This window comes from Oratosquilla oratoria, chromosome 12, assembly GCF_046742065.1.
Source record: "Oratosquilla oratoria isolate Oo_2021 chromosome 12, ASM4674206v1, whole genome shotgun sequence".
Lineage (NCBI taxonomy): Eukaryota > Metazoa > Arthropoda > Malacostraca > Stomatopoda > Squillidae > Oratosquilla > Oratosquilla oratoria.
In genome coordinates this window covers 38,364,373-38,391,540 of record NC_134788.1, presented here as the reverse complement: position 1 = coordinate 38,391,540, position 27,168 = coordinate 38,364,373, and positions in this window count along the sequence as shown.

The window sequence follows — 27,168 nt, the reverse complement described above, 5'->3', positions numbered from 1 at the left end:
AAAAAATATACAATCAAAATAACATAATATACAGTTTTTTTTTAGTTATATTGAAGTTTATTACAGAAATGATACACGGTTTTTTGTTATATTGAAATTCATTACAGCAATAATACACGAACAATATACAAACTTTAATACTTATAAAATTCAATACCAATTTCTTCCATCAATATATAGTGATTACAATTTTACAACTGGTGCAGTACTGAAGTGGGTTTATTGTCCTTTGTGGTTTACAAGTCCAGTCTAATGGTGTGGCCAACTGCATTTAGAAAGTCAGGAAGACACTGACTTCCTGCAGCATACCCCTGGCACAGATAAAGTAAATCTCTCTCATAATTGTTAGAGGCCAAGAATTGATCAAACTCTACAATATAATATAATGCATTGTTTTTTATTGATATGGTTTAATGGGGGGCAAATTCCGACTGTCACCTCGAAGTGGTGCCCCCTGGGTAATGCAAACGGCAGCGGTGGACTGCGACAGGCCTAGCAAGCCGGCAGTTATCAAATAAATGCTCGCGAACCTCCTACGATGCCTCGGAACGGATTGAATCACACAATCACGACGACGACCCCGAACGTTAATGGATTGAGTAAACGGAAAACACTACGAGTTGGAACAATAAATGCAGGTACATTAAATAACAAGACCGAAGAGATAATATCAATGATGAAAAGACGAAAAATAGACATACTTGGAGTGGCAGAGACAAGATTGAAAGGAGAAGGAGAAAGAATTATATATGACAATTATAAATTAATATACAAAGGAAGAGAGGATTCAAAATATGGCGTGGGAATTATTGTCAAACCAGAGCTAGCAAATAGAGTAGAAGAAACCATCTTGATTAATGAAAGGATTATGGGAATCAGAGTGAAATTGGAAAATGGAGAATCATTAACTATAATTCAAGTCTATTCCCCTCAAACAGGCAAACCAGAAGTTGAAAAAGTAGAGTTCTATGATGATTTCCAGGCATTACTTGACAGAATGGGAAGAGCTAGTGTGTCTCTAATAATTGGAGATTTAATTGCACACGTTGGAAGAGAGAGAACAGGTTATGAAGGTATTATTGGTAAATTTGGAGTGGGAAACAGAAATAGAGAGGGAACAGGTCTATTAGATTTTTGCCTCAGAAATGGGCTTGGAATCATGAACACATATTTTATGCACAAAGATTCACACAAGTGGACATGGTATGCCTGGAACAGTCGGGAAGCAAGATATACAAACATGACTGAGATTGATTTTGTTCTTGCAAACGATAAAAGAAAGGTACTCGATGTGAAAAGCATTCCTTCAGAATCAATGGATGCAGATCACAGACTAGTGGTTGCCAAAGTTAGATTTGAAACTCCAAGACTCCAAAGAACACCGAAGAAGAAGAGAATCAAGATAGAAAATCTAAAGCTGGAAGAGAAAAGAAAAGATTACCAGAACAAAATCACTGAACGAATACAGACTAATCAAGAGTTAACACTGGAAGGAAAATGGGACAACTTAAAAACACAAATACTGAAAACTGATGAGGAGGTGCTGGGGGTTAGCTATATTGGGGGAAATAAAGAAGAAAACACCTGGTTGGACAGAAGAAGTGAAGAATGCAGTAAAGACAAAAAATGAAGAAGTTCAGAACATGGATGAAGTTGAGAACCCCAGAATCAAGACTATGGCCAGAAACGAGGCTGAAGCAATCAAAAGAAGAGCCAAATCTGAGTTTTGGGAGTCTTTTGGACAAGAATTGGAAAATGATTTTGAACAAGGAAAGAAACTGATATATAAGATAGCAAAAAACTATAGGAAAGGAAAATGAGCAGAACAGTAGTATAAATAATAGCGACGGTGAACTGCTTCTAGACCCAAATGAAATCAGAGATCGCTGGACGAACTACTTTACCGAATTGTTGAATAAGGAAGTGATACCAAATGAAAATGGAAATGAGCTGAATCATATGAATGTGGAGGAGGAAGATGAATTTGAAGAAATTACGACAGAAGAAATAGTATATACATTAAAGAAGATGAAAAATAACAAGTCTCCAGGATGTGATGAGTTAGCAGTTGAACTGCTAAAGCAGGGAGGCCAGGAGATTAAACTGTACCTGAAATATATTTTTAATCATGCATGGAATGAAGGTGCTATACCAGAAGAATGGAATAATGCCCTTATCTGCCCAATATTCAAACGTGAGTGTAGAAATTACAGAGGTTTCTTTACTCACACATATAGGAAAAGCGTATGGAAGAGTCTTGGAGAGGAGGTTGAGACATCTGGTTGAAGACAGACTTAGTGAATGGCAATGTGGGTTCCGTCCGAACAGAGGAACAATAGATCTAATTTTTTGCATGAGAATGCTCCTGGAAAAATCATGGGAATGGAATCTAACGCAGAGGCTGGTATTCTTGGATCTGGAAAAGGCTTTTGACAGTGTGCCAAGAGAGAAAATGTGGAGAGTACTGTCGAAGTATGAAATACCAGGAAAACTACTAAGAGCAGTAAAAAACATCTACAAGGATTGCAAAAGTGCAGTGAAATGTGGAAAGGAAGAATATAAGTGGTTTGGAATTGAAACTGGGGTCAGACAAGGAGGAGTACTGTCTCCCTTACTTTTTGCACTATATATGGACTGTATATTAAAGAATGTAAACAGGGTTGAAGACAAAGTGGTCACACTGGCATATGCCGATGATGTGGCACTGGCAAGTCAAAATCTGGAAGAGCTACTAGAATCACTAAATAGATGGAATAATGCGTTGAATGAATATGGACTAAGACTGAATATTGAGAAATGTGAAGTCATGACCGTATCAAGAGAAGAGAGTGAGAGTGTGCTAAGAGTAGGAAATGATGTACTGAGAGAGACTGAAGAGTTTAAATACTTAGGTGTGAATTTCAATGGTATGGAACTTATGGAACGTGAAATTAATAGTAGAATTGGAAAGATGAGCGCACAAGTCAACCTACTGTACCCACTGCTGAAGGAAAGAACAATTCCAAGAGGAGTAAAAACACTTTTGTACACTACCATTCTACGACCAATACTGACGTACGGAGCCGAAACATGGAAACTAACAACAAAGACTGAGAGCAGAATAGGGGCAGCAGAAATGAGGGTTTTTAGGATTATATATGGCGTGACAAGAAGGGACAGAATTAGAAACGAAGTGATACGGGCAGAACTTGGAGTGGAATCCGTGCTGGAATTTGTACAGCGAGGCCAGCTCAGATGGTATGGACATATGAGGCGCATGGATGAAAACAGATTGCCAAAACAACTGTATGAATGGCAACCAGAAGGACGAAGACCGGTGGGGAGGCCAAGAATGAGGTGGATCGAGAATGTGGATAAAGCTTTGCAGAGTAGAGGAACATCGATTGAAGAAGTCGAAGAGAGTGAAATTATAACGACAGACAGCAATGGAGAAGAATGGTGCATCGTAACTGACAGGTCTTGGACCTATCAGGAGGATGGTACGAAGGTACGAAGGTACGAATGGTTTAACGTCACACACTCCCCCCTTATCGGGAGGCTAGGACGGTGCCCCTCACAGAGGGCTTTGTAGCGTGGAATTTAATGAACCATGCCCTTGGTTCAACTTCGCTGGTGGCAGATTGTTTTTAGTTGGTTTCATTGACTCCTTACCCTAACACTTCTAGTTCATGAACTAGAAGTGTTAGGGTTAGGAGTCATAACATAAGAACATAAGAATGAAGGAGACTGCAAGAGACCATAAGGCCTACACTAGGCAGCTCCGTATCCATCACCACCTGTCATCCCCATCCATAAAGTTGTCTAATCGTTTTTTAAAACAACTGATAGTTTCAGCGCTTACTACATGGTTACTAAGTTTATTCCATTCATCGACCACCCTATTAGTAAACCAATATAACTAAAAAAAATCCTGTACATTGTTTGTTATTAAGTTCAAGAAAAGTAAAAGATAATCCTTTGGTGAGCAAATGTCCTATTTGTCACTTCTCCGGTGAGCAACTGTCCAGTGAGCAATTATCCGGTGAGCAACTGTCCTACACCCGTTTTTATTCCCTATTTCATTACCACCACATTCGACTTTTGAATATCACACTGTTTCAGTTTACGGCTGGATCCAAAAAATATAGATTTTGTTTTACCAAAGTTGTAACGACAGTTAATATATTATCGATTAGCCAGTCTTGGCAGTTTAGTGATGCCGGATTTGTTTGTAATCTCATTTCCCTCCTTTCACCTTTTGATGTCGCTTACCGGGATCACGCACAAAGAAACGTAGAGACTAAACAACTGCACATCAGGCTAAATGAATCCCTTATGGATCGATAGCCTTAAAAAATAATAATAAAAAAAAGAAAGAAATAAACGGGATGACTCCTGTGTTATTGTTTAAAAGACAATGCATCAGTAGGGATTGGCATCCCTTACATAATACTCATTGACGAGTTAAACACCATATGAGGACGGAGCCTTTATTTATACGACGTTTCGCTTATTACAGCTTTTCCTAGTGCAAGTTGAGATATTTTTTTTATTTTTTTATTTGGTAGATAATGTTTATCTACACACGGACCTTTCTCCATTCGGAGGCCCGTAAGTGTTGAGTCGCTCTATGTTCAGCTACTCCGGCGTTTTTGTAGTTATCTGGGCGGAGGGTATCCGACCAGGATGTGGGCAAGCCGTTCTATGTTTTCGGTGATGTTGTAAACTATGTCGGTTCCAGTCTTCCAAGCTTCGGGGGCCATGGGGTTGAATTGTCTACCTCTTCTCAGGGCGATGGTGTGAGTGCACTCTAGCAGGTAGTGAAGGAGAGGTTCTGAGGGGTTCATCCCGCAGTGGTCGCATTCCCTTTCCTGTCGTTCAATGATTTCCCAGCAGCATTTGTACCCCAGCCTGAGCCTGTGGATGATCACGGAGAGTCCTCTGTCGGCGATCTTGGTGGCGGGATGAGGGCACAGTTAGGTACCACTTTGCACTTGCTGATGCTGAGTTTATCGATTTTCTGTGGTTGGCTACCTTTGTTCGTTGTAGGTGGTCTCTGGCCCAGCCTTTGATTAATGTGGTTGATGGTTGGACTTGGATTTCAATGTGAGGATGGTAGCGTGTTGTCTTGGCCAGCTCATCTGCTCGTTCGTTTCCGTGTACCCCTATGTGGCTGGGTATCCAGTTGATGATGACTGGGCGATTTTGTCTGTTGTGTAGCTGCAGGAGGTAGAGTATTGTTGTGATAATGTTTATGTTGGTGGGTATGTCCTTCTTCTGGAGTATTTGTGTCACCGCAAGAGAGTCTGTGTGTATGACCACCGGCCCTTGCAGTTGGCTTGAGTACTCCAGGGCTTTTTGCATTGCCACCAGCTCAGTCTGTAGGGTCGAGCAGTGGTCTGATGTGCGCCAGGCGGCGGTGTATGTTGCGGAGTATACTCCTGCACCTGTTATGCCGTTCTCCGGGTCGACAGTGCCGTCAGTGTAGCAGACAAAACCATCCTGGGCCTCCATTGCCTGGATCGCTGTTCGTGCAGCGTCTCTCAGTTCCCCTAGTGAGCAGTGATTCTTTGCGTGTGGTAGTTGTGTGTGGTTGAAAGTAGTTGTTGGGGATGTCCACGGGGCATGCCCTGTCTGGCTTCAGAGCCTTTAGGTGCCCTTCCATGCCTGTCGCGCGGATTTGGTCTCCTAGGTGTCCGACGTGGTAGGTCCGGGTGCGCGTCCAGGTGAGCCTTGAGTTTAGTCTTGAGATGTGAGTCCCTGTCGCTCAGCAGGGCCTTGGCTGCCGCGGTGCAGTTCCGGGTCTGAATCCTGGCCATCAGTGGTGGTATGCCAGATTCCATTTGCAGGTTGCTTTTTCTGGTCCACATGGGGGCACCTAGGATGAGGCGAAGGGCGTTGTTTTGTGCAACTTCAAGTGATTCTTCCTGCTGTGATGTTAGATGTGATAGGACAGGTGCTCTATATTCAATGATGGGTCGGATGCAATACTTGTAGTAGTGTTCCAGTACCAGGCGGCTGGCACCCGCATCAAGTGATTGCATATATCTCATCGGAGCTGTCTTCGTTTTTGTCATTTGCTTCAGCCTCTGGATTTGAAGAGAGGATGACAAGGTTTTCTGCACAGTTACTCCAAGATAGGTGAAGTCATCCACCCACTCAAGATCTTGCTGTTGTATGGAGATTGGCCTTGGGTTTGCCATTTTAATAGCCATGGCTTTTGTCTTCCTTACGTTTATCTTGAAGCCTAGGTGTGTGCAGCTTTTTTGTATGGTGTTGAGTGCTTTTTGGGCATTGGTGCGGCAGTTGGGTCCCTTGCTGACGATGGCGATGTCGTCAGCATATATGAAGATCTCAACGTTCCGTGGTCGTGGGAGGGAGGCTATGTTGTCCATGTGCACATTGAACAGGTAGGGACTCAAGATGCCTCCTTGAGGGGTGCCGTATTCCAGGTCTTTGTAGCTAGACATGGAGCCCTGGAAACGGACTCTAGCCCGTCTGTTTTGGCAGTATGCCTGTACCCATGCCAGAAGGTTGCCTACGATTCCCTTCTCGACGAGAGAAGTCAGCATCGCTGAGGGGTTGACCAATTCGAAGGCTTTTTCTAAGTCCAGGAAGACGACGATTGCCTTTTTCCCGTTGATGAAGCTGAGGAAGTCCATTATGCACTCCGTGGTTCCCACCATACCCCGATAGACGTACAACTGTGGATGGAGTGGCCCTACTTTCCATTTCAGCCTGTTGAGCACCATTTTCTCGACGGTCTTCTCTATACAGCTAAGTAGGGAGATGGGTCTATAGCTGTTGGCCTCCTTGGACTTGGGGATAGGAACTATATCCTGGGTATTCCAATGCTTGAGATTAAATAAGAGGCTCAAGGTCTCGATGTCAGCCTCATAAACCTTTGCCGCTTCCAGTACAGCAGCAACATCTCCGTCAGCGCTGCTGAGCAGATTCTTGATCTTGAAGCCAACAGGAATAGTATCATTCCCGAACCGGGTCTGCAGCTCAGTCAATACATGGTCGAGGAATGGGACATAAACAGATCTTCGGTAATACTCCTCAGCTGTTCGGAAGGGTAAATTCGCTCGCTGCGTTTGGCGCTTGCAAACTCGAGGTACAGGAATGGTGTCGTGTGATGAACCGATCTCCTGGAGGAGCCCCTCTGCCTTCTTGAAGATGTCCTGGAAGCTGGTCAGTGCACCTTCCCGGGTCTTGTTTAGATGCGTCACCACATCATCAATCCTAGCGTACGCAGGGCTCGGCTCGGCTCCACAGTTTGAGCTAGCACAGACTCAGCGACGGCGAGACCAATCAGAAAGTGCGGCTCTCGGATTGCTATTAGTAGTAGTCCCGCCGTCGCGTCCGAGTTGCTCTCATTCTCCAGAAAGACGGCAATAACTGGCAGGAATTCCATAAACACAATGACTGAGTCGTGTCGCTCAACCCATCTAGTAGCGCAGAGGCTGACCAGCTCCTTCCGCCTCGTGGACGTGTGGTCTCCAGTCTCATCACAATTTAGTCTTATAAAACCATCAACTCACGATATTTTGCGTATTATAAATAATCTTAAAAGTAAGTCCAATGGCTATGATTGCCTTAATACAAAGATCCTTAAACTTGCTGCTCCCAAAAGTATTCATTTACTAATGCATTTAATCACTTTGTGCTTTCAACAGAGTTGCTTTCCTAATGTCCTAAAAATTGCTGTAGTACACCCGATCCATAAAGATGGGCCCCCATAAAAAGTATCAAATTTTCGTCCGATTTCGATCCTTCTGGTATTGACTAAAGTACTTGAAACCGTTATTCTTGAGCAATTGGTAGATTACCTTGAGTACCATGAGATCATTTTCGATAATCAATTTGGATTCCGTGAAAACCATTCAACATATATGCCTGTTGCTCTCTTACATGAATATATTGCAACTCTACTATCTAATAAAGAATAGGTGCCGAAGTTTTTCTAGACATTAAAAAGGCTTTTGACACAGTTGATCATAGTATTCTATTGATGAAAATGGTTGAGTACGGAATAAGAGACTTTGAACTTCAGATGCTTCAGTCATATTTATCTAATCATAATCAAGTTGTCTTATTTAACGGTGTTAAATCGAGATTAATGGGTGTAACTATGGGGGTACCTCAAGGTAGTATTCTAGGTCCTATTTTGTTTTTTATTTACATTAACGATATCTATAAAGCCTGGTATTCCTGAATACTTACTGTTTGCAGATGATACTTCTTGATTGATTGCTTCAACTTGATTGCTTCAACAACACAAAACAATCATATAGGTGACAATACAGGTATGTTAAACGGCCAACGAACGTGGTATATCTCCTTTCTATCCCTTTTCAGCGCAACTGAGACACAACCCTGGCAACCCTACAACACGCACAGCACAAAACAGATAAATGGAATTAAACAAATGCCAAACACAGCACAATTCCGCCCAAATACGGCACACATGCTGTCAGTTTATTTGACCTCCGGACCTAGCAAAACATCAGGAAGCACTAAAATCGATTAAATGACATCCTTACAATGATTCGTGGAAGAACAATTTGGGGGGGGCTTTGTGTAGGTAATAAAATAGGCTCGGGAGCTCAAATACATATTTACTTATTGATGATACGACATTTCTTTTCCTAAATGGAGAGACTCGAGATCAATCGAAGTAAACAAACTGCCGTAAAGGCTTGAAACAGAGAATCTGATCGGTGAAAGGGTGTAGGAGAAAATACAATTGGTTCACGAATGTAAGATCACTCACTTTGGGGAGGATTTTAGATATAAATTTACAGATCACTGGACTAAGGAAATCACTACGTCACTGCAAAAATCACGTGCTCTCAGGGGGTCCTTAGAATAACTTCGGAAAGTGCGCTGTATTCTGTATCTAAACAGAAGAAAAATATTGAAAAAATCTTGAGTTTGATTCTCCCAAACAGAATATAACTGGAAGAAGTATGAATAAGTGAAGAATACAGCGGCTAAGTAAACCACGTTGGGACTACACAAGAAAAGATGAAAAAGAAAATAGGCAAGCTAGTTTACCTACTCCCAAGGAACACACATTGGGTCGTCCCTTCTTTCTGTTACACACTGTCCTTCCTTTTCCAGATCTACTAAACTCTTACCTAAAAAAAGAAAAAAAAAGAAAAAAAAATTAATTGCTATATATATATTTTTTCTAATAGTTGATCTTTTTCTGGAGGAGCTGATACAGGAAAAGCAGCTCTGTGTAGTAATGATAAATTGACATATAATAATAACAATGATAGTAATAAACACCTAAGCAAGATGCTGTAATGATAATAATTCATTTTATATTATTTGCTATTGTTTTGTTATCATTTGTATGTTTGATTCTCATTCACTATTAGTCATATGTCAATTTATCATTATTTACTATTTACCTGTTTGTTTATTATTTATTTGTGTATTTTATTTGTTATTTACATTATTATATTTTTTATTTATTAATTTATCATTATTATTATTTTCGCATCCTACCTAGATATGGACCAAAAGGTCTCCTGTCGGCATGCTCCGCCTTTGTAATCCAAAGCAAGGACCCCCTCGAGTGCGGTGCCTACCAACGAAATGGAAACTCCGACATCAGCGACGAGCGGATCCGGAACAAACACAGCCTCCCAAGACCAGGCCGCCCAAATTCAAAATAATACCACAAGATGAAACCCCGTATCAAATAATCAGAGCATTGGAGAAGAAACAACCCGAACTTGGCCATGAAAACCTGGCCAAACTTGGAAGGACAATGGACAATCATGCATCTTGACGACGTCGTAGCACTAGACACACTTCGGCGGGGAGTCTCCTCCTGCCCTTCAGGAACTAGAACCTACTCAGAAACTAATCAACGGGACCATGAAGGGATATTCCCTCGAACTCTGCCTGGAACGGGTAATAGAACTACCGAACGTCGTCAAGAAGACCTTGGACAGACAGAAGAGGCCCACCACACTCATACTTATCACCTTCCTAGGACCCCTTCCGAACAGAGTGACACTGGGAACATGGGAAACGTACTCCGTCAGGACATGGTTCCCAGAGCCTCTACGCTGTTATGTGTATCAGAGGTTTGGTCATCATCAAGCACGCTGCAGATTCAAGGAGACCTGTGCCATTTGCAGCACGGAACAAAACAATGTATTTCCAAGCTGAAGCAAAACCAGCCGGTAAAACCCTGTTGCCCAAATTCCAAACAAACCCACCACCACGCCTGGAAGCCAAGATGCCCCGCAAGGTTAGAGAGGATACGTGCCCGGCCGGCCGCAGGCAAAGCAGCCGGAAAGGACCCCAACTACGCAAACACTACCCCCACCACCGGAAACAGAAGATGGGAAACCACCAACGAAGAACAAACCAGCCTCCAGGCAGACTACACGGACTCCAAACAGGGACCCACAAACTCCTTCGCAACAGACCAGAGACCCACAACCTCCATCACTGCGAACTAGAGAACCACAGCAGGGACCACCCACGAAAGCATCAAAGAAGGAAGAGCGCACTACCCAGATGGATATACGGCAGCGACAGGTCCAACTCACTAAAAATGACCAAAAGGCGTACCACAGAGAAACCAACACCGACAGACGCAAGAAAAACACACAATCTTCTGAAAGACCTGGCAACACAACTAGGTGGGGCACTAAATGCTCCCCTGGAACATTGTCACCCAGGTCATGAAGAATATATAATCTGCCGCCACGGAACACTTCGCCAGCGACAAACAGACACCACACCGCACACCGAGCAGCAATGGAGGAATCCAGGGACACAGACCGGGAGTTGGACGAATTTCCTCCTCTGCACCAACAGCGACATGGGATCCCACGGACAGAACTTACGGCGCAGCAGCAACACAGCCAACTGACCCCTCAGCAAGATCATCGAGACCTGACACCAACCTTCTAGACCCACAGATGGCATCTCTTCTAGACCCACAGATGGCATCTCTTCTTGCCACAATCCAAGAAGCTCAGATAGACGCAGTCCTGCTGCAGGGAGCCCTACTACAAGAGCATCACACCTTCCGAGTCCCAGGGTACACATGCTACAGGAAGAATGTCAGAAACAATGGACGGGGACTTGCCACTCTTGAGAGGAATGAAATTCCAAGCGTTCGGGTCAGAGACTGGCTGGAGTGTGGGGAGGCCACAGGGGTTCTCTCGCAGCTGTTTGGAAATTGCGACAGCCGTAACACTTGCTCGGTTACTTTTCATAGTCTCGAGGGCTGTATTTCCTTGGTGGTTTTTCCGCATATTTAGAATCACGAGTATATGTGATTTCTCATGCAAACTGGTCTAAATATACTTCCAATAGCCAACAGTATGTAATTCCACCTCTCGTGATCCTTACATCATTTGTGAATATGTTGGTACAGCTTCTGGTTCCATCCATCGTTCCAGTGATAAGAAAACTTATTAGAGCAAACAGTGAACATTATGGAGCTTCGCTAGTCGTAAAATAATAACAATAAATAAACAAATTACCCCTAATTATATATACATTTGTTTACATTTTATTTATTATCTGTTATTAATACAATGATCATAATTTTTTTTCTCATATTTATATGGTTAAGATTTATAATAATATTTCACAATAGGTAATAACATTATTTTGGAATATATTACTCCATGACATATCAATCTGTATGAGAAATTTGTATTTGTGTTTACTGATAATACGAAACTGTAATTATTCTCCCAATTATGTTCAACCGCACACAGGTTTGCCTATACTTCTTCCATTATCTGGTGATCCATAGGATGTGGCCGGCAAAGCCAGCAGCGATGCCACGTCTAAACCATTTCCAAAGAAAACGGGGAGACACCGTTTTCTTTATATTTGCATGTATGACCGGTATAGTTAAAGAGACTGCAAGCGGCCCGAAGACCCGCACTCAGCTTCTCTATGTAATTACTACACCCACCCACCCCCCAACCCCACGGAAATTCCTAGGTCGGGAGCCGGGCCAATGTCGCCTGACATGGGATGCCACACTGTTTAACAAGTCTCTTTTTTTCTTTACATGTATAACAATTACTCATATCACCTACCTTTTAATAATACTAATAATAAAAAATCAATATGCATTTAGAGTATTCTATGGTAACATAATTGGGATAGTGGACAGCTTCCGGTATATGCTGAATGTTTTCATTCAGTACGTGACAACACGGCAGACAACACCTTTTGGGTCACGAGATAATGGAAATAGTATAGTTTGGGTTTAATCAGCTACGCCACACGGCGAAAGTGAACCCTACTCACTTCTCGTAAGATACATACACACACCTCTCACGAACATAACCACGCCCACGCACAACCATCTACACATACTTTTTCCTCGACTAAATGTCGTTTCCTTTCTCTTACACTACATCTCATTTCAGTTGACCTCCCACTCAAGATTCTTCCGTTTTTCAACCTTTGTCTACTAATACGTCTCCTACCATTTTCTCAGCTTTTGGTGATTCTAATCGCAGGCGTCGGCGCCACCGTCCAAGTTCCCTGCCCGTTTCTCCCGAGCCACCACCATTAATCGCCCCTTAGTGAATCGCGCATTGAATAAGTGCTTATTGGCAATAGACCTCTTTTATACACTACTGTCTTTTCATTTTTTTACAGACATTCTTCCCCTCCCACACTAACTGATCCCGCGCGAGCGGGTGGCCCGAACTATGTTAATACTGCTATTCACTTATGGGCCTTTCCCAGGTCTTTCTCTCTTTGACTTTTCCGTCTTTCCGTAGCTCTCCGGAATCCACACGAGTCCTTGTTGGCTCGTGAGACCCCTCGGTCGTCCGGCCCGGCGAAATCTAGTATTGATTTGTCGTAGTTTAGAGTAGTGTAGATCCCGTCCCCATTGGGAAGACAGCATGTCACACCACGCGGCTGTCGCCAGACTCCAAGGAACTGTGTGGCCCTTTATAGTATTGTCCCCCTTAGGCTCATCTGTGCACACTTCTTGTGTAGCAGGGGGCTTGCCCCCTCTACCCCGACGTACAGAATCGAGTCTTCAAGCCCACCTATGCAAACGAAAAATACTTCCCCTGACGAAGCTAATATCGACCCAGATAAGGCTAGGCATGTTTTTCTCCACTCTGACCAAACCCGATTAGTTGATCTCAACCCCTTTATTCTTAAGAAATGTCTGTCTTTTTATACCGAGGGTATCAACCAGGATAGGAAACTTAGAAGCGGAGATCTCCAAGTTACCACCAACTCTGGGAAAGCTACACGCGACTTACTTATGGCCAAGAAGTTTCATACCTTCGATGTCGTTGCCTCCCTCCCTAGGTCACTCAACTCCTGCAGAGGAGTAATCCACTGTAGATATTTGATGACCATGGACGAGTCCGACATCCTCGAAGAAATGAAAGGGATTCTAGATGTCAAATTCATAACGTGACTGGACCGAGTAAACACGCCCCTTATTACCCTCACTTTCAACCCTACAACCCTCCCTGACCATGTCAAAGTTGGATACATCCATGTCTCAGTACGACCATATGTCCCCCTACCCTTTGCGCTGTAATAAGTGTTTTAAATATGGTCACCTTGCTAAGTTTTGTCATAGCCAAACGATCGTGCGCTGTAAGTGTGCAGGCGAACATCCTACAGATGCGTGCTCTGCAAATGTGTTTCAATGTGTCAACTTCCCCTCTAACAACAAGCATGCATCCACCTCCCGAGATTGTCCCACCTTCAAAGTAGAGAAAGAAATTTGTACCGACAAAGTAACTTGTGACAGCTCTTTCTATGAAGCATGGAAGAGTTTGATAGAAAGACAATTTCCCATGCTTCTGCAATTAAGAAACGTACAAAACAATTGAAACGTAGACTGTAAGCAAGCACTCCGATATGAACAAGGTTTTCTATCCCCATACCAAACAAACCACGCACTCGCACCTTCCTTCCGCGACTATTCCAGAGCTTTCACTATGTGTGCCTACACATGTGGAAGAGGATGTTCCGATAGAGATCGCCAGCTCCTGTAAATAACTATTAAGTCCAGACCGAGCTTCGGGGGCAAAACATATATACCTCTTCCACTAAGGCCTAGTAAGGAAGAAATCGAAGCAAAAGAAAAAAAAATCATCCAGTGGAATTGCCCAGGTGTTAGAAGTAAAATAAATGACCTATCTATGACTTTAGCATGCTGAGTCGGGAACTGCCACTCGTCTCGGGTGTCGGTGGGGATTTTAACGAGTGTAGGTGAGTGCGCGATGCTGAATGAAATAGTTTGTATGAAGTCTTGTTGTTGATGCACTGGGCTTGCTTGAAGTCTTGTGATTTGATTAAAGTTTGATACGCTGAGTTGATTGAAGTCTTGTGTTGTTGCGAATCACTACTTTGGGTTGACGATTCCAGTCGTGTAATCGGTGAAAGGCTGCTTAGACACACTACAGGGTGCAGTGTGTTGAGTCTTTAACTGGTAGCAAACTGCCACCAGGTGGTTTGAAATCGAATGTCTTTCGATTTCACTAATTATGTAACCCGAATTGTGGGTGTTTGGGTAGGCGCGGCTTGGGCAACTTGACTGAGGAGGACTGTTTTATTCAGGTAGTCTTCTTCGGGTTGGCGTGGGAACATCGATTGACACCAAATGTAAAAAAAAAAAAAAAAAAAAAGATCATATGGGGCAGTGCGAGCGGGCTCCTCGGTAGGCGTGGCTTGGGCGGCTTGGCTGAGGACGAGGGTTTTAGTCAGTTAGTCTTCGCTTGCCACCACACGTAACAAAAGGTTTTGCTACATGTAGGGGTGCTTTGGCGGGCGATGTAAAATTTATTGGCAGGTACTTGGTATATTTTATAGCTTCAGGGAATGTCTCCCCTACCTAGACTAAAGGAGATTGTTTCCCTAGTCTCCTCTACTAGGTCCCTGACCTAGGCTACCTCTCTATGGTGAGGGCAGTCTCTGTTTATGATATTGAAAAACGCTTAGGTAAGCACGTTTGGCGTTGTTGCATCCTAGGGAACGTGTTTGGAATAAAATATACATGGGTTTAGTAGTAGTATTTGTGGTTGTGGTTAGTTATGGCGTATATATTAAAGTTATGATAATGTAGTTGCGGTAGGTATAAGGAGTCGATGGATCTGTCTGGTGACATTATGTACTTCCTTGTTGGGTAATGGCGCGATAGCGTCATGTTGTCAAACGTTAGCATTCCTTGGGTAATGTGTTTTGTAACTGGGAAAATACGAGGTCGGCGAGATTGGAGGTCTTAGTAAAGACGAGTACCATCTCTCATGTATGTGTTATATATTAGTAATGGTTACAACACAAGAGATGAAATGGCATCATGAGGCTGCAATCATTCTCCAGATGCATTTTGCTACATACGTGGTCGATTCATCTAGACAAAAGCAAAGAAGTTCTTTGTGACAGTATCTGAAAAAATGTGTGAGGCTTACAAATTATATTTTACTGTGGCCAGTTGGGGATCAAGACAAGACCTGGGCACCTCATTTTGCTTGTGAGCATTGTAAGAGAACACTAGAAGGTAAGATAGCTGTTATTGTTTTCAAGGGTAAAATCCAATGATGAATCAATTTGAAAATAAAATAACTTTAACGGAAACTCACAATGTTGTTCTTTTGCAGGATGGTATAGAGGGGAAAACAGAGCCATGAATTTTGCTATTCCTATAATATAGCGTGAACCTACTGATCAGTCAACTGACTGCTATTCTGCATGATGGATCCTTCCAAACGCCGATCTACCCAGACATTCCATCTTCCATTCCACCAATACCATACAGAGCTGATCTTCCTGTATCAGCTCCTCCAGAAACAAGTAATTTAGTAGAAGAAAACAGCAAGTTAGAATTTTTTTTTAACTAGGTAAGAGTTTAGTAAATCTGGAAAAGGGACACAGCCTGATGGCCGTGTATAAAGTTTTAAAGGAGGGAGAGTGTCGTTTACTTAGTGATGACCGAGGAAATTAGTCAGTGCCCTTTCCTACATGACCCCGGGATCTACTATCACCCGTTAACTGTCGCTCCCAGCTCCTTATACGGTTTATATGCTGAGGTCAGTTTCCGGAGAGGGGATTCAACAGTTTTACAATTTTAACCTGTTATCATGACAAATGGAAGGTCCAGAAAGGTTTCATGCTATAACAGTTTTGGACACATTTTTTTTTGGGGGGGGGTATGGTGTATGTTGTGTTTGGAGGTATGTTCATTGGCTACTAGCTCTTATCATGTCATAGTGGCTTACCTTAGGGAGTGGATGGGTATTCGTTTGTACTGTAATTTCCCATGTGCAATATCACAAAATGGGTTGGTTACATAATACCTCCCTCCCCGCGAAAGGTGACTCCAGTCACCTAGAATAAAGAGGGGTGAGAGGGTTGTCTAAAATACATACATACACACATACTTACATATATACATATTTTCACTTCATTCTTTTCTGGTACATCTTTTGAAATATTGTACCAGTTAGTCCTAGTGTGACGAGTTAAACACCATATGAGGACGGAGCCTTTATTTGTACGACGTTTCGCTTATTACAGCTTTCATTGAAAAAAGCTGTAATAAGCGAAAAAGCTGTAACAAGCGAAACGTCGTACAAATCAAGGCTCCGTCCTCATATGGTGTTTAACTCGTCAGTCTTGTCGGCAACTGCCTCTTTCATAAAAAATAGTCCTAGTGTGATGAGGTTAGACTCTTTTCTGGGTGTTGCACTTTGTCTACTGACACTGGTGATAGGTGGTTTTATTTTCTATAAACTTCATGAAGCTGGATTGACTCGAAAGAAATAGAGCCTTAATCCACAATCTATTATATACATAATATATTGTAAATAATTAAAGCTATGAACAAAGTATGCAAATAAATCTAGATATAAATATATTGAACAATACAACAGTAATTTTCGTACTATATATAATTTTTGAAACATATTGTATAATTTAAAAGACATGTATAATAAATTGATGCAGAATAATAATTTTACAAACAGTATAATGTGTACGCTTCGGGGACACTAGCAGTGGTAGCGTGCTGCTACAAACTGTACTATGTAATAACTTAAGTGTAATAGGCCTCTTTCCTATGAGTCAACACTTGAGAAATGAATGTCTTCTGGACTGACGGGAATCGTTTCTGTGAGTCGGGAATTTGGAGTTGTAACGAGATATAAAGAGGGGAATATTAATCTAGCATCTCTTGGTGATATGCCCTCTAGATTTACATATGTATCTACATGAATCTATACAAGAAGAGACTTGATATTAATAAGTCAGAGTAATTTCAGGATATATTTGATAAAATGGGTTTATCTACCGCGCTGGAGCAAGTAGACATAGACTAGTCTACCAATGAGGAGGAACAGGAATAGTAAGGCAAATGAACTGATATATATAGCGATTGATGGGAGTTTGGTAGCGCACTGTAGTTCAGTTCAAAGATTTAAGAATCATTTTTATAAACACCTAAACAAGATGCTGTAATGATTATAATTCATTTTATATTATATGTTTTTGTTTTGTTATCATTTGTCTGTCTGATTTTCATTTATTATTAGTTATATGTCAATTTTTTGTTATTTACTATTTACCTGTTTGTTTATTATTTAACTATACCTATGCATTTATTTATGTATTTTATTTGTTATTTACATTATTATAGTTTTTATTTATTATTATTATGATTTTTTTCGCATCCGACCTAGATATGGACCAAAAGGTCTCCTGTCGGCATGCTCGGCCTTTGTTTGAGTGTGGGGAATTGCAGCGTGTCTATTGTGTCCGATTGGGTGGTGTTTAGCAAGACTATAATCTTGTTGGTTTAATGAAAGGGGTAGAGGTTTGGGGGGTGTTGGAGCACCATCGGCGGTCTGCAGATTTGATAATGGTACTGGGTTGGACAACGAGGGTAACAGTCGAAATTTTGTTGGTATATTGGAATGGGATTATATTTCAGTCTATGAATCTCTGTTGTGGGATGAGAGGGATTGTATTTGTACCTAGCGTTGATTCAATGAGGGGGTAATACTCTTGTTCGGTGGGGAAAATACTTTTTAGGAGGGGGTTTCTTAATGCGATGGAGAGCGTAGTCTTTAGTTTACCTAAATGGAGGAGGTTAGGGGTGGCCTGGTACAGTGAGAGTATGGTTAAGTTTGCTTCTGAGTGTATTTCTGTTTTGTTGCGAGTATATGGGTATGTGTATGAGTATACGACCCTGCCTGATGAAAACGGAGAAGGTTTTTATATAGTATGAAAAAGTTTGGTGAATTGGGCTCGTGATCACTTTCCACTTGGGTAAGCATGGCGTCCTGCAGCCTAAGTCTGGACTCGTATAGAGATTTACTGCCTGGAGTGTAGTGGCGTGTGAAAAGTAGTGGGTTGAGATTTCTTGATTCCGGGGGTGGGGGGGTAGTAGGTGGAGGTCGGTTTGGGAGGAAACATTGTGTCTAGAATGGTATTGGTATCGAGCGTCGGTTTGATTGGATTTGGTTTCTCTCTCTCCATGTGCTGTGATAAGGGTATCGTCTGACGGGTCTATAAGGTGGTAGTTGCTGTTGCCTAGTGTTTATGTTACTACAAGAGGCCCAAAGAACTTTGGCTTAAGTTCGTTGATATTTTGTGGTGATGGCGACGTCTCCTGGAGTGAGAGTCAAGGATCGAGAGTGTTAATGTTATTTCATTCAGAGTTTGATGCTTTTCCTGTTTTTTTTTTTTTTCTATATACTTTACTTTACTTTACTTGAGGAATGGGGAGAGGAGGTGGTGCGGTGTTGTCTGACTTGGCATACCTGCGTGGGTGGCGAGGGTCCTGACAAAATGGAAGATGAAATAAAACCAGTACTATCAAAAATGACAAAAGGAAAAGCGATAGCAGAAGATGGAATGGCAAATGGAAATGTTTGAGGCTTTGGGAGATTTTTGAATTAAAATTATGACCGAAATAGCCAATAAAGTCTATGGAACAACTGGGGAATTAACAGAACAAATGTCCCAGTCAGTTTTCATAGCTTTACCAAAAATACATGGGACTTTAGAATGTAGTAAACACAGAACAATTAGTATCATGAACCACTTAGCAAAAATAATCTTAGGAGTTATTCCTAACAGAATAAGGAACAAAATAAGACCAGAAATAGCTGATGAACAATATGGGTTTGTAACAGATAAGGGTATATGGAATGCAATTTCTGTTGTGAGAATACTAGCTGAAAATATATTAGAGGTGCAAAAAGATATGCATGTTTCGTGGACTACGAAAAGGCAGTTGACAAAGTAAGACACAATGAATTAATAAATATGCTGTAGGGGTGGATGGGAAGGATTTAAGGTTAATCAAAAATCTCTATTGGAAGCAAGAAGATGCAGTGAAAATAGGAGAAGAATTGTCTGATTGCGAAAAGATTGAAAGAGGTGTAAGACAGGGATATGTCATGTCGCCAGACCTGTTTAATGTATACAGTGAGATAATCATGAGATATGATTATTTACCATCTAAAAGGAGTACCAATAGAAGGAAGAAATTTCAATGATATTAGATACGCAGACGATACTATGTTACTCACAGAGTCGGAAGCTCAGCTACAGGAATTAGTTACAGCACTAGTACAAGCAAGTAGAAACAGAGGTCTAAAAGTGAATAAAAAGAAAACAGATGTGATGGTAATAACGAAAAAACAAGAATGTCCAAGGTATGTTCAAGTATGAGGAAGAATATTTACACAAGTGAACCATTTCAATTACCTATGAAGCATGTCAACTTGGGATGGGAAAAGCGACGAAGAGATAAAGAGAAGGATAGCCATAACGAAAAATAATTGCAACAAAATTGAACTAACAATACAATTAACATGAGAACAAGAAAAGGGTTTGTAAAATGTTACACTTGGTCAGTATTGTTATATGGATGTGAAACTTGGACAATTAGTAAACATATGCAGAACAGGATAAAAGCAGTAGAAAAGTGGATTTGTAGAAGGATGCTGAAAATTTAATGAAAAGAATTTAAAACAAACGAAGAAATACAGGAACACAGAGGGAAACAATAACAACTGTAAGGAAAAGACAGTTAAAATTTGAAGTTAGTTAGTTAATTTTATTCAACAAATTAAAACACAATTTATACATACATATATACATTTTTTTTCTTTACAAAATTACTTGTTGAAAAGGGAGAGCGTGAAGCAAACCTTATGGGGAATTGCTCTCGCTTTAAGGAAAGAATTATTTTTGTTTTATTTATCTATTTTTGTTACATGTTAGTGTGATGCATACATACACATATACATATATACACATATATACACACATATATACATATATATACACATATATACATATATATTCATGAGAAAACAACAATTAGAACATATGTGCCTAACAGGAAAAATAGAAGGATAGAGGGCAAGAGGAAGACCATGCAGAAAATATGCAGACGGATTAAGGGCGTCTGTAGGAGGAGAAATGACAAATGCCATCTTGTTAAGAAGAGCCAAGTGCAGACAGGAATGGAATGGGATGTAATGACAGTGGAGGACAAAAGATCACGATGGGAAATAATGATAGTGGAGAACAAAATATCACGATAGGATGTAATGATAATGGAGGAGAAAATATCACGGTAGGATATAATGTCAGTGAAGGACAAAATATAATTTTAGGAAGAGATACCGAACAGAATGTCAGTGAAGGCCAAAATATCAAGATAGGATGTAATGACAGTGCAAGACAAAAGATCACGATGGGATGTAATTATAGTGGAGGAAAAAATATCACGGTAGGATATAATGTCACTGAACGACGGGAGGCCGGCGTGAATCACGGTGACGTAGGGGGACAAAATGTACAAAATAGATCGGATGACCGTAATCGACCAGATATCCGTGATGGGGGAAATGTTAATTTTGATAGGAGAAATGTTAATGAGGCATTGAATGTCAATGAAGGACCAAATAATAATAATATAGAGCAAGGCATAAATAAAAAACAAAATGATAATATAAGACATGATATTGAAACTCAAAATGTGTCAAAAAGAAATAATCACGAGTTTCTTAAAACTATGTACTTTAATGCTCGTAGTATTAGGAACAAATTTCAAGAAATACAGGCGTATGTCAAAAGCGAAAATCTCGATATGATAGGAATAACTGAGACGTGGTTAAATGGTACAGAGTTCGAAGCTGAATTTAATATTGCGGGATTTGAACACTTTCATCAGGATAGAAACCACAAGAAAGGTGGGGGTGTTCTATTGTACGTTAAAAACAATGTTCATGCTTGTGTTTTAGAGAAAGTGAAACAGGATGCATATGACAGTTTGTGGGTTGAGTTAACCCAAACAAATGGACAAAAAAATTGATATAGGTGTAATATATAGGCCAAAGACATTATCATCAGCAGACGACAAACTGTTATTTCAAGAACTGTCTAGTTTCTGTAACCGGGATTTATTGATAATGGGTGATTTCAATTTTACTGACATTGATTGGATGACCCTTGAACATGGCCATATAGGTAGTCGCTTGATTGATTTTCTTGGTGACAATTACTTAATTCAGCATGTAAAAGAGCCCACAAGATATGGAAACTTACTCGATCTTTTGATCACTAGCCGCGAAAGCATGGTAACTGATGTAGAAGTCGGTGAATCTGTTGCAAATAGCGATCACAACTTAGTCAGATTCAAACTCCTAAACAATTTTAGAATAGATACTTGTGTTTCTAAAATACCCGATTTCAGTAAAGCTCAGTTCATAGAACTACGTCAGGAGCTTCAGCTTACAGATTGGGAGGCAAAATTAAACGAAAGACCTGTAGATCAGATGTGGGAAATATTTCAAAATACGCTCACTAAGATGATTCAATTTTACATTCCTTTTAAGGACCGACGTCCCCCAAATCAGGCTCGCCCAAAGTGGCTCGACAAAGAAACTGAAAAAAGTATTGCTAAAAAGAGACAGGCTTATAAGAAATATAAGTGCTCGGGTGCATCTAATGACTATGAAAGTTATGTATCAATACAGAGAGATTTAAAAAAGACAATAAGAAAAAGAAAACAACAATACGAAATGAACATCGCTGCTAAATCCAAAGAGAATCCCAAAGAATTCTATAGTTACATTAGAAATAAAAAGGTTGTTAGGAATCACATTGGTCCACTATTATCTGCTGACGGTCAACTTGAATATTCAAATGAAGGAATGTGTAATATCTTAAACAATTATTTTAGCTCGGTATTCGTAAACGAAACACCTCAAAGTGAATTCCAAACTGAAACCTGTGAAAAGTCTGGGGTAAACTTACTCACTACGGTAAATATAACAAAAGAAAAAAAATAAAAGGTGTATAGACAAACTCAAAGTTAATAAAACACCAGGGCCTGACGGTTGGCATCCAAGAATCTTAAAGGAAATGAAAAAATGAGATTGTTGTTCCATTAGAAATTATTTTCAAGAAATCCATCATATCCGGAGATGTCCCAAGAGAATGGAAGCTAGCTAACGTTACTCCCATATTCAAAAAAGGTGACAAAAAGAAACCAAATAACTATAGGCCTATAAGTTTGACTTCAATCGTAGGAAAAATAATGGAAACTATCATCAGAGATGCTATCGAACATCATTTAGAAAGTAACCGTTTGATAAATGATAGCCAGCATGGTTTCAGATGGAAACGTTCTTGCGTGACTAACTTACTCGAATTCTACAACACAGTTATCTCGAATTATGACAAAAGAAACAATATAGATTTAATATATTTAGGCTTTGCAAAAGCTTTTGATACCGTCCCACACGAAAGACTACTTACTAAATTAGCTTTGCATGGAATAAGTGGTTGGACTAGTAATTGGTTGAATGATCGAAAACAGAGAGTTGTTTTAAATGGAAAAACTTCTGGATGGAAAACTGTTGCAAGTGGAATTACTCAGGGTTCCGTTCTTGGGCCACTTCTATTCATAGTATATATAAATGATATAGACCATGGACTAAAATCTACTGTTTCCAAATTTGCTGATGATACAAAACTGTGCGGAATGGCAAATGATCACTCAAACCAATTAGATATTCAAGAAGATTTAGATCAATTACAGCAATGGTCTGAAAAGTGGCTAATGAAATTTAACACAAGTAAATGCAAGGTAATGCACATAGGTAAGAATAACAGTAAGTACGATTACGGGTTATTTTGGAAATTCGTTAACAAAAGTGGATAGTGAAAAAGATCTTGGCGTAATTATCAGTAACGATCTCAAATCATCCAAGCAGTGTATTTCAGCCTCTGAGAAAGCAAATAAGATTCTGTGATTGATTGCACGATCTTTTGATTTCAAAAGTCCATCACTCATTAACAAGCTATATAAATCGTTAGTTCGTCCACATTTGGAATATGCTGTTTCCGTATGGTCACCGAATCTCATTAAAGACATTGACAGACTGGAAAAAGTACAACGGCGAGCCACAAAACTGATTCCAAATATCAAAAATAAATCATACGAAAATCGACTTAAGCACATGAATCTGTTTTCCCTAAAAAAAAAAAAAAAAAAGCGTAGACTCAGAGGTGACTTGATACAGTTCTTTAAGATTTTAAAGGTAATTGACAACATCAAAAGTGACCAAATTTTCACATTGAATGAGAATCAGACAAGAAACAATGGTCTCAAACTGTCCGAAAATAGATTCAATTTGGAAGTAGGTAGAAACAACTTTGCCAACCGTGTAGTTAATGAATGGAATAAACTTCCTGCACAGGTAGTGCAATGTAGTTCAGTTCAAAGCTTTAAGAATCATTTAGATAAATACCTAAGTAAGATGCTGTAATGATTATAATTTATGTTATATTATTTGTTTTTGTTTTGTTATAATTTGTCTGTCTGATTTTCATTTATTATTAGTTGTATGTCAATTTATTATCATTTACTATTTACCTGTTTGATTGTTATTCAACTATACCTATGGATTTATTTATGTATTTTAGTTGTTATTTACATTATTATAGTTTTAATTGTTTATTAATATGATTTTTTTTTTTTTTTTTTTTTTTTTCATCCGACCTAGATATGGATCAAAAGGTCTCCTGTCGGCATGGGTAAGATATAGATAAACAAATTTAATAAAACTATCAATTTATGAGAGAGAAATGTTTATAAAGGAAGCTATGTATTATGTAAGATGGCGGATATTAAGCAGACGACCGCAGGGAATTTGCTGCGTAATCACCTGTTCGAGTTCGATTTTGAAGCCTAATTTTTGTTTTTCCAATTTCTAATTCCATATCCTTCACAGGAACTACATGTTGATATACTTCGGCAGCTTATAATTATTATCATGAGTGAAGGTAAAACCATATGGAGAAAAAAATGGTATATATACACAAAAAATATCCCTATCGTCCAAAAATTTATATTAACGAATAATAATAATAAAGCTACCCCTCAACATATAAACAAATTTGTCTACAATTTATTAGTTATCTGTTCTTAATTAAACTATTATAAAATGTATTGGCTAATATTTATATACATAAGAATTTATAATAAAATACAACAAAAAATAAAATCATTTTTATAAAGTTTTTAACTAAAACATTTGAATTTGTATGAGAAATTTGTATTTGTGTTTACTGATAATTCGTAACTTTTATTAATATTCCTCTTTGAGCACCAGCGAAGAAATCCACATATGTAGCAAAATGTAAATTTTGAAACCACTTCCGTGGTTCAGAAGGACATATAATAAAAATTGTGCTATGATTAATGTAGTACTAGAACTAGTGTTTCATACGATTGGACGTAAACAATAAAGATTAAGTTTTATCAAATTGTAATGACAGTTTAGTGCACTTTTGTCTCGTCCTTAGCCCCAACCAATATTATCTAGTTGTTTCCAACAGAAGAAAAATATATACTAAAACGAAATTACATTTTTGCCTTATCTCATAATAGTTTATATATTGGTTTTCATGTGAGGTAAAAACCTTTGTAAAATCTCAATTATTTATCTAATTGCTTTTGGAATGTTGCAATTAAGTTAAAAAATAAAGAATAGAAAGTATTCATATACTTTTTAATTTTAATAAGACCATTCTTGAGCAGACTTGAAGTGTTGCAAATAAATTAAAAAATGAAGAATAAAGTGTTCCATTTTTTTTAATCTTATTAAGACCAGTCTTAACCCTTTCAGCGGTTGCGTCACAGCATCTGTGCCAGTACTTAAATCCATCTCTGGTGGGTATGGCACACGTTCTGTGCCAGAAAGAATTTTTTTTTTTTTTTTTGAGTACTGATTCTTCCCATCACGTCTCTAAGGGGATAATCATATTTTCCATCCATACCTACTTTATCTAGTATTTTTTACACAGTGTTCCAGTCATAATCAATCACGAAATTAGTAAAAAGGAGTAATTTGTGTAGGCAAATATAACTGCGGCTGTATGGCGGTATCTGGCATCTTACCTGTCACTGAGTCGAGGCCACGCCCACCACGTTAGTTGCAATCAAGATGTCAAAGGGGTACTGTTACGAATTTGATGAGCAGGACGATGTTATGCTTCTAAGCGACAATGACTCCTTATATGGTTCTGATGGCTCTCATCAGTCCGATCGTCTATATATAAACGAAGAATTACTTTATGAAAGCGGTAAGTAACGCCTATTTTTTTTAATAAATTGATGTGTTAATAAAATTGTTTCAGTTGACGTTTATCATAGTCTAATAAGCCATAAAATTACTTTATGTGCAATGCTGTACGACTTCCGAATCATACACATTTCCAGACCATGCCAGTGAGGATTCCATAAATGGCACAATGATAACACCAGGGTCAAAGCGTGTTAGAGTTAGGAGCGAAGAATCAGGTGAGTTTAGTAATTTAGGTAAACGGGAGTTAGATTATTCATTCAGAAATACTGTTCATTCATTGAGAAATAGAATAGTTACCTGTTCGAGTTCGATTTTGAAGCCTAATTTTTGTTTTTCCAATTTCTAATTCCATATCCTTCACAGGAACTACATGTTGATATACTTCGGCAGCTTATAATTATTAACATAAGTGAAGGTAAAACCATATGGAGAAAAAAATCGTATATATACACAAAAAAAAAATCCCTATCGTCCAAATATCTTTTTAACGAATAATAATAATAAAGCTACCCCTTAACATATAAACAATTTTTTTTTTTACAATTTATTAGTTATCTGTTCTTAATTAAACTATTATAAAATATATTGGCTAATATTTATGTACTTAAGAATTTATAATAAAATACAACAAAAAATAAAATTATTTTTATAAAGTTTTTAACTAAAACATTTGAATTTGTATGAGAAATTTGTATTTGTGTTTATTGATAATTCGTAACTTTTATTAATGTTCCTCTATTCGCTTCAGTGAAGATATCCACATATATAACAAAATGTAAATTTTGAAACCACATTCGTGGTTCAGGATAACCTGTAGTGAAAATTGAAATGTGATCTGTTTAAGTAGTGTATTGTAGTTCAGTTCGAAATCTTAAGAATCATTTAGATAAATACCTCAAGTAAGATGCTGTAATGATTATAATTTATGTTATATTATTCGTTTTTGTATTGTTAACTGTCTGATTTTCATTTATTATTAGTTGTATGTCAATTTATTATCATTTACTATTTACCTGTTTGTTTGTTATTCAACTATACCTATGCATTTATTTATGTATTTTTTTATTTACATTATTATAGTTTTAATTTTTAATTAACATTATTTTTTTTTTTTTGCATCCGACCTAGATATGGATCAAAAGGTCTCCTGTCGGCATGCTCCGCCTTTGTAATCCTTCATGGTGGCCAACGTCAAGTCGATACGACACCCCGGTAAGATATAGATAAACAAATTTAATAAAACTATCAATTTATGAGAGAGAAATGTTTATAAAGGAAGCTACGTATTATGTAAGATGACGGATATTAAGCAGACGACCGCAGGGAATTTGCTGCGTAATCACCTGTTCGAGTTCGATTTTGAAGCCTAATTTTTGTTTTTCCAATTTCTAATTCCATATCCTTCACAGGAACTACATGTTGATATACTTCGGCAGCTTATAATTATTATCATAAGTGAAGGTAAAACCATATGGAGAAAAAAATCGTATATATACACAAAAAAATATCCCTATCGTCCAAAAAATTATATTAACGA